Source organism: Meles meles, chromosome 3 (assembly GCF_922984935.1).
Source record: "Meles meles chromosome 3, mMelMel3.1 paternal haplotype, whole genome shotgun sequence".
NCBI lineage: Eukaryota > Metazoa > Chordata > Mammalia > Carnivora > Mustelidae > Meles > Meles meles.
The window spans coordinates 85,918,622-85,926,088 of record NC_060068.1 but is presented as its reverse complement, the minus strand read 5'-3'; the positions used below and the strand labels follow the sequence as shown (position 1 = coordinate 85,926,088).

The 7,467-nt window shown below is 43.4% G+C and overlaps 1 long non-coding RNA gene across 1 annotated transcript; it reads right to left on the bottom strand.

The window, feature by feature from the left end:
• Positions 1-824: 824 nt before the first annotated feature.
• On the bottom strand, positions 825-7,168 carry LOC123938846. Its single transcript, XR_006817783.1, has 3 exons — positions 7,070-7,168; positions 2,789-2,884; positions 825-1,275 (listed from the first exon to the last, which is right to left on the bottom strand). It is a non-coding gene; the product is annotated as an uncharacterized LOC123938846 (long non-coding RNA).
• Positions 7,169-7,467: the final 299 nt, after the last annotated feature.

The window sequence follows — 7,467 nt, the reverse complement described above, 5'->3', positions numbered from 1 at the left end:
GTGAATGCCTCTCTTCACCTGTGGAAAGCCGTCTGGCCCCCCTCCAGGCGTTCAGGCAGGGAGTTATCATCTACAGCCTGGTGAATCAGAGGACAGACAGCATCCTTCTGGCCGCCACAGTGATAGGTTCAGGGATGAACATGTGACCCAATCACAGCCAATGAGACACAATCACTAGACTATTTTGGGACTGTGAGACAGAGGCACTCTTTTTTTTTTTTTTTTTAACTTGATTCAGAGATATCTGGCAACCTCAGGAGGAAAGCCTGTCTTAGAAGAAAACTGTATTTTAGGAAAACAGAACTGGGAGCCATCTAGAGAAATTGGCCCCTGATGGTATCAAAGTTGGTTCCTTCTCTGGACTTTTCAATTCTGCAAGCCAAAAACACACACACAGACACACACAGACACACACACACACACACACAGAGAGAGAAAGACACATACCTTTTATTGCTTAGGCCACTTTGAGTTGAATTTTCTGTCTACTGTAAAAGAACTTTCTTAGAAGTATGCTTCTCATCAGTAAAATGAGAATAATACTTGCTACCAGGTTTTAATGGGGTCTGAATATTTTGGAAAGTATCAAGCCTATTCAAACACAAAGTGTTGTCCTACTTACTTCCTCTTTACAGCTTCTGCCTATTCCTAGCATAATAACGCTTTTAAAGCATAAACATTATGCTAGACCAAAAGAACATTTTCATTACCAGATATGCTTGTTCTGTGTTCAGGGACTTCTGAACCCCTATGTTCCACAGAATTCTTCAAATCATAGAATTCTTGGAAACCAAATCAGCAAAGTTCTGTTTCAATGAGCCGTTTCTTCCTCAGGCCACAAAATTTGCTTTTGCAAAAAAAAATCCTATCTTAAAAATGGTGTTTGTGGGAAACATTTTACCTGTGATATATACGAATGTGCTTTGGAAATGAAATTGCTTAGGAAATTCGTTGTTGATGTCTCATACATTTTCATTATGACTAATTAGTTCAAGTCTAAGTTCCTTCTACTTTCTTGATCTTGCAACTGGCTGCCCAAAAAAGATACAGCTATGTGGGGAGCCAACAATGAAAGCTCTTTGCTCTTTATTCAAACAGCAGAAGATTTTCTTTTCAATAACCAACTGCTCATTCCTGTCCTTCATTTCTGTTTCTCCCTCCTTTTCAGGACTCCTTTATCCAAACTTGAGATCTGATGTTTTGATTTGATCCTTCTGCAGGATTTATTCCTCATAACCACCATCAATGCCTTTGCAGAAATTCATCATCCAATGCCTGTGGGTATTAGAGGACAGGAATATAAAAAAATTAACAAACAGGAGCAATATTTTAGTATGCAAATTCTATCTCAATAAAGCTGTTACTTAAGAAGAAAAAAAAAAGGCAATGAGTAAATACTAATCCAGCACACCAAGAACCAATAGAGACTCATATACTGCTCCTTGCCAGAAACAAACCGTGACCGGGGCTCATCAGCATGAAGGATGGTGATATTCTCTCGATATCCAAATAAAACCCAACAAACCCTCCTTCAAGTGTTACCGGAGAGGCATGTGGAATCACAGTGAGTGGACTGAACTGATAAAGGCATTTTATCTTCCAGCATTTAAATGTGCCCTTTAAAGACTAAAATCAATTCCAACATCCCGATTTATACTCTGGCGATGCCTGTGTATATATAGCAAAACATCCATTAGGAAAGAAGACTTGCATCTTTCCACATAATCCAGAATGATGGCAGATTATGATGTGTAATTAAATCAGAGCCATACATAAGAAAAAATATACTGTGGACTGATTATATCCCAAGCTACCTTCTTTTTAAATTTAATTTTCTACTCCATTTTTTATGTTTCATCTCACCTTGCCCATCTACTCTCCCTGTAATTCATTCTCTAGCTCAGCTGGACTTCTTGCTACTTAGACTGGCAGATACAACAGTGAAAAGATGATGTCACCCCTTAGCCAAATTGCACTATTATTATAGAACCGCATGTACTCTCATTCATTTATCTCTGCTGACATCGCTCCACAGGAAGATTTTCCAGGGCAGATGTGAGCTCCCTTGGCAACAAAAGTGGTGGAAAGTGCACATTCATTTTAAAATCCTGAGAGGTAGAATTTAGTAAATCTTGACTCTTTGGAAGTATTTTGTGAATAAAGGAGACGTCTGATGTCCTCAAATGCGTGCTGATTCAAAACCTCCATCTTGAGCATGAAATACCCTCATAAATTTATTCTCATCACAGAAATACATTCTCCATCTAAAGGCATGCTTTTGACCCACAAAAATCATGCAGACTAAAGTGGTCTATTTGGCAAATAGAGGTATATATGCTAAGAAATGACGTTACACTTTAGTTATCGTTCGATTATGACTTGGGCAAAAATTAATAAAAGATAATTATGCAGGTTCCATCCAAGTGTGCCAAAATAGCTTCAAAATCGCATACAAGCATTAGAGAGACAGGACATTTTGAAGAGGAAAGCAAGCAGTCAGAGAAGTGGTTTAAAACAGAAAAGTCACCCCAGGAAATGAGAGTAAAAAGAAAACCCAGGAAAAATCAAGTTCATTTGGGGGTACTTCCCCCATATCTGCTCTTCCTCCTTTTTACCTCCTAGTTCTTTGGAGAAGTAGGTAACTTTCTAAAATACATTTTCTGTCATCTTTCTCCTATCTTTTTAAAATATAATTAATGCACAGAGCAAAAACTCCAAAAGTACAAAAGGGTATGCAAAGAATGTGAAGTCTCTCTGCCACTCCTGAGCCCCGCCCCTAGGTATCCACCTCTCGCCTCGCCCAGCAAAGCAAGCGCTGTACTGCCTTCTCGCATTTCTTTATTCTTGGGCGCGCACCACGCGTTCATTCGAGGTCTGATGGAGCCTATGGATAATGTCAGAAAATATGTAAAATAAAATACAGAGGATAAAAAAGAAGCCAATTCTATTGAAATATGGTTCTGTCTCTGAAGCGGTTGGGGTTCCACGGGCTCCAGGTAAGAGCCTCCACTCTTAGTCCCCATACATACAAGCCCATTCATAGGCATCTCTACCCTGTCGCACAAATGATGGCGACTTGTCCACAGCAGGTACCGCTGGAGCTCTGCCCAGATGCCCCGGAAAGCCGGAGAACCCATCGCCTGGCTGCTGTAAGCGAGGTCACGAATGCTTCACACTTGCCGACTTCTGCTGAGGATCCCCCCCCCCCAAACCCCCACTCCAGCCTGGAATGCACTGCAGCCAAGACGGGGTAAGAGAGTGGACAACCGTGCGGTACAACTCACACCCCTATGCTCCCTCCCGGATCAGGCTAAAGCTGATTGTCACAGAGGCCTTGCTCAGCTTTTTCCCTTGCTCTGCTCCCACTGCCCCCCCCCCCAACACTCCCCTTCTCCTGTGAGCACCCCTCCTCAAAGCACAAGAATCCCTGTCTCACTCTTTGCTTCTAGAAGTCCCAATGCCCAACGCTTCATGACCGCCCCTCCCCTTAAGGTTTCCATTTACTGATTTCTTGGAAAAGATTCCCTATCTGTACACATGGATCCACCACACTCTTTTAACAGCCACATACTATTCCATTAAATGGATTTACCATCATTAATTTGGCCCATTTCCAGCACAGTCATTTCCAAAAGTTCCTCTCTGGGAACTTAAAAATCTCATTTTTCCATACTGAAATGTGATTGCGGCCCTGCCATAGTTTAAGGATCTAGTTCGTTGCTGAGGAGCCCTTTCTTTATCTTCACCACCTATAAAACAGTAGTGCTTTGCTATCTTTTTGGATTAAAGCTATATTCTCAAAGCAACTTATCTCCAAATCTGACAAGCTGTAAAGACTCAGCAGGCCCCCCGCCCTTGCATCCATCAGTCCCCTCAGCCAGAGCACCTTAGCACCCAACCAAGGACCCTTCTCCATGCTAAACAGCAACAAAAGTAGAGGAGCTACAAATGCTCACCCAGTGAACAGGTGTCCAAATGAACTTGGACCCTCAAACACTGGGCCTCACTGCTTTCCTCCCTGCCAGTGAGAGGAACAGATGCCTCTTGAATCTGGTAGGAATGCCCGGCCCCTTGCTGTGTCTCATACATGGCTCCTGGCAGCCAACATCCATTCCCAACAGCACAGTCTAAACCCACAAGGGGGCAAGAAGTACTTCCCTCTCTGCATCCCCAACAGAAAGGTGGATCTGGGCACCCGGCTGGCTCAGTCAGTAGAGTACATGACTCATAATCTCAGGATCATGAGTTCAAGCTCCACGTTGGGCATGGAGAAAGAAAGAAAGAAAGAAAGAAAGAAAGAAAGAAAGAAAGAGAGAAAGAGAAAGGAAGAGAGAGAGGAAGGAAGGAAGGAAGGAGGGGAGGGAGGGGGAGGGAGGGAGGGAGGGAGGGAAAGAGGAAGGTGCATTTACTTCCCCACTCCCACCCTGGGTAGTGCTTGTTGTGGCACTTCTTTGAGGTTGACCTGCACCTTCTGAAGAGCCTCCTGGGTGCAGGAATTTCCCACAGTCTCAGTTCCACTTTCCCAAGATTGAAACCAGAACTCACTTTTCCCATCTAACAGCTGCTCACAGCATGCATGGTGAGTAAACCCAGGGAAGAGCAGCGTGAGGAAGCAGGTGCTGCTCAGAATCCATTTTCTGGGCAGGAGAGAAGAGATGGGCTGTGGGGTCTGGGGATAGTGGCAGTAGGATCTCTGCTGGGTTTGTTCAGTGATATGGGTTCCGTTCCATCAAAGAATTGAGTCCCATAATTTACTTCGCATTTGTTTCTCTTTCCCTCAGCGTCACCCTTCTCCAACCAGAAAAAGATGCTTGGTTTCACTCAAAATCAGACAAATGCAAAACAAATCCAGAGAAATATTTTTTTTCTACCTATCAGACTGGCAAAGGTGAAAATGTCCAGTGAACTACATTAGTGTGAACATGGAAAAACACGCTGTTGGTGGGAGAATAAACAAGTCCAACCTCTGTGAAGAGAATGGGGCCACTAACTGTCAAGTGTGAAATGTGAAACACTTAACCCAGCAATTTCACTAATAGGAATTTGTCCTATAGATGGGAGTCCACCAAAACTTTTTTTTAAAAGGGCCAGGTAGGGGCGCCTGGGTGGCTCAATCAGTTAAGTGTCTGCCTTCGGCTCAGATCATGATCTCAGGGTCCTTGGATGGAGGGCTGCAGCTCGTGCTCCTGTGCGTGCTCTCTCTCTCTCTCAAGTAAATAAAATCTTTTTTTTTCTTTTAAGTGCCAGGTAGTAAATATTTTGGGATTCCAGGCCATGTACTTTTTTTTTTAAAGATTTTATTTGTCAAAGAGAGAGGGAGCTACAGGCAGAGGGAGAAACAGGCTCCCCACTGAGCAGGGACCCTGATGTAGGATTCAATCCCAGGACCCTGGGACCATTCCCTAACCTGAAGACAGACACTTAACCGGCTGAGTCAGCCGGGCATTCCATTTTCTTTTCAGGCCACATATTTCTGTTGCAAATACTCAGGTCTGCTGTTACAGCATGAAAGCAGCCACAGACAATATGTAAACAAACAGGCATGGCTACCACCCAAGAAAACTTTATTTACAAGAATAAATGGCAGTTTGAAATCGGCCCACAGGTGTAGATTGCCAATCTCTTCTGAGTATTCTAGGAAACGTACACAAAGACACAGATAGTATATTCTTCATACCAACAGCCTAAAAATGGAAACCACCTGATGTCCCTCAAGAGTAGACTGGATAAGTAAATTAGGGTATCTCCTTTCAGTGGAATACTTGCAGCCAGTAAAAAGGAGGCAGCTCTATCTGCACTGATAAGGGTGATACCCAAAATATATAAAATTTTTTAAAATGCAAGGTGGAGAACTGAGTACAGTATGCTTCCATTTTTTATCAAAAATGTATAAATGTGGGGGCGCCTGGGTGGCTCAGTGGGTTAAAGCCTCTACCTTCAGCTCAGGTCATGATCCTAGGGTCCTGGGATCAAGCCCCATGTCAGTCTCTCTGCTCTGCGGGGAGCCTGCTTCCTCCTCTCTCTCTCTGCCTGCCTCTCTGCCTACTTGTGATCTCTGTCTGTCAAATAAATAAATAAAATCTTTTTAAAAAAATGTATAAATGTGGGCTCCTGGGTGGCTCAGTGGGATTGGACCTCTGCCTTCGGCTCAAGTCATGATCTCGGGGTCCTGGGATTGAGTCCCGCCTCAGGGTCTCTGTTCAGCAGGGAGCCTGCTTCCTCCCACCTCTCTCTGCCTGCTTCTCAGCCTGCTTGTGATTTGTCTGTCAAATAAATAAATAACATTCTTTAAAATGTATAAATGTAAAAAGTAAGTAAAAAAATAAAAATAAAATGTATAAATGTGTATGTATCTAAGCATAAACATATCTGAAAGGACACACAAGAAGTTGGGGAGGGAAACCAGATGGGGGACAGGAACATGAGGGAGAATTTTTTCACTGTCTGCCCCTTTGTGTCCTCTGAATTGGATACCATGTGCTTCACCGATGTAGAGCAAATAAATACAGTTGAATTTGTTAATTGCATGTGCACTTCTAATACTGTTCTGGATCACCAAGTATAGACAAAAAAGTAAAGTGGGACTCTGGGCAGCAGACTTCACTATTTCCAAAGTCCACTCCCACGCCCAGAGGCTGTCCTGTCTGTCAAAGAGCATCATAGTGGGAATCAGGAGACCCCACCTCAAGTCCAGCCTCCATTACTGATTCTGTGCTGTCCTGGGCCAGGCAACCTCATCGCTCTGATTGTCCATTTCCTCTTCTGTACAGTGCAGGCCATAGCACTTTCGAGCTATGTAATTTATATAATATTACTGTTATTGGGGATATCTTTTAATGTCTCTGGGCCTCTTTCCTCATCTGCAAGTCAGAAAGTTGGGAAAAATGAGGCTTTTCACTCTCAGATGCATGATTCCATTAATAAACAAAGTTGTCATTTACAAGAATTCAGGCAGAATCACCAAGTTGGCAAGCTAGGAAGGATCTCTTCTTGCTTATCTCAAGAGATGACTTCCAAATCCCAAACAGAAAATAAGATATCTGTTTGCACTTAAAAGACCCAGTCCAACCTGGGAGTGGGAGAGGTCTGCCTTCTTCCAAGGACATCACCTCCCTTTCCTTGGTCTGGTTGACCCAGCAGTTGTCACAGCCCGGCACCATTTTTTTTTCCTCCAGCAGTCACTGGATAAAGAGCACAGCCTGTTGAAAAAAGTTTAGGAAATGTCAGCCACAAAGAGAAATACACTAATAGTGTCAAAAAATAGACTCATGAGTGCTGGCAGGACAAAGAAATGGAGGGATGCCATTCGACAGGGCCACGTAGGAAAAGCCAGGCCTTGTCCCCACTTCTGGCCTCTGTTAAGAGCTCACCATTTGTATTGTTTCGGGAACTTTAGGGAGGTAACATGTTGGTGATGAGGAAGAGCAGGGTTGCACTATTCTCCTGTTTCTGAGAATTTCTGGCTAT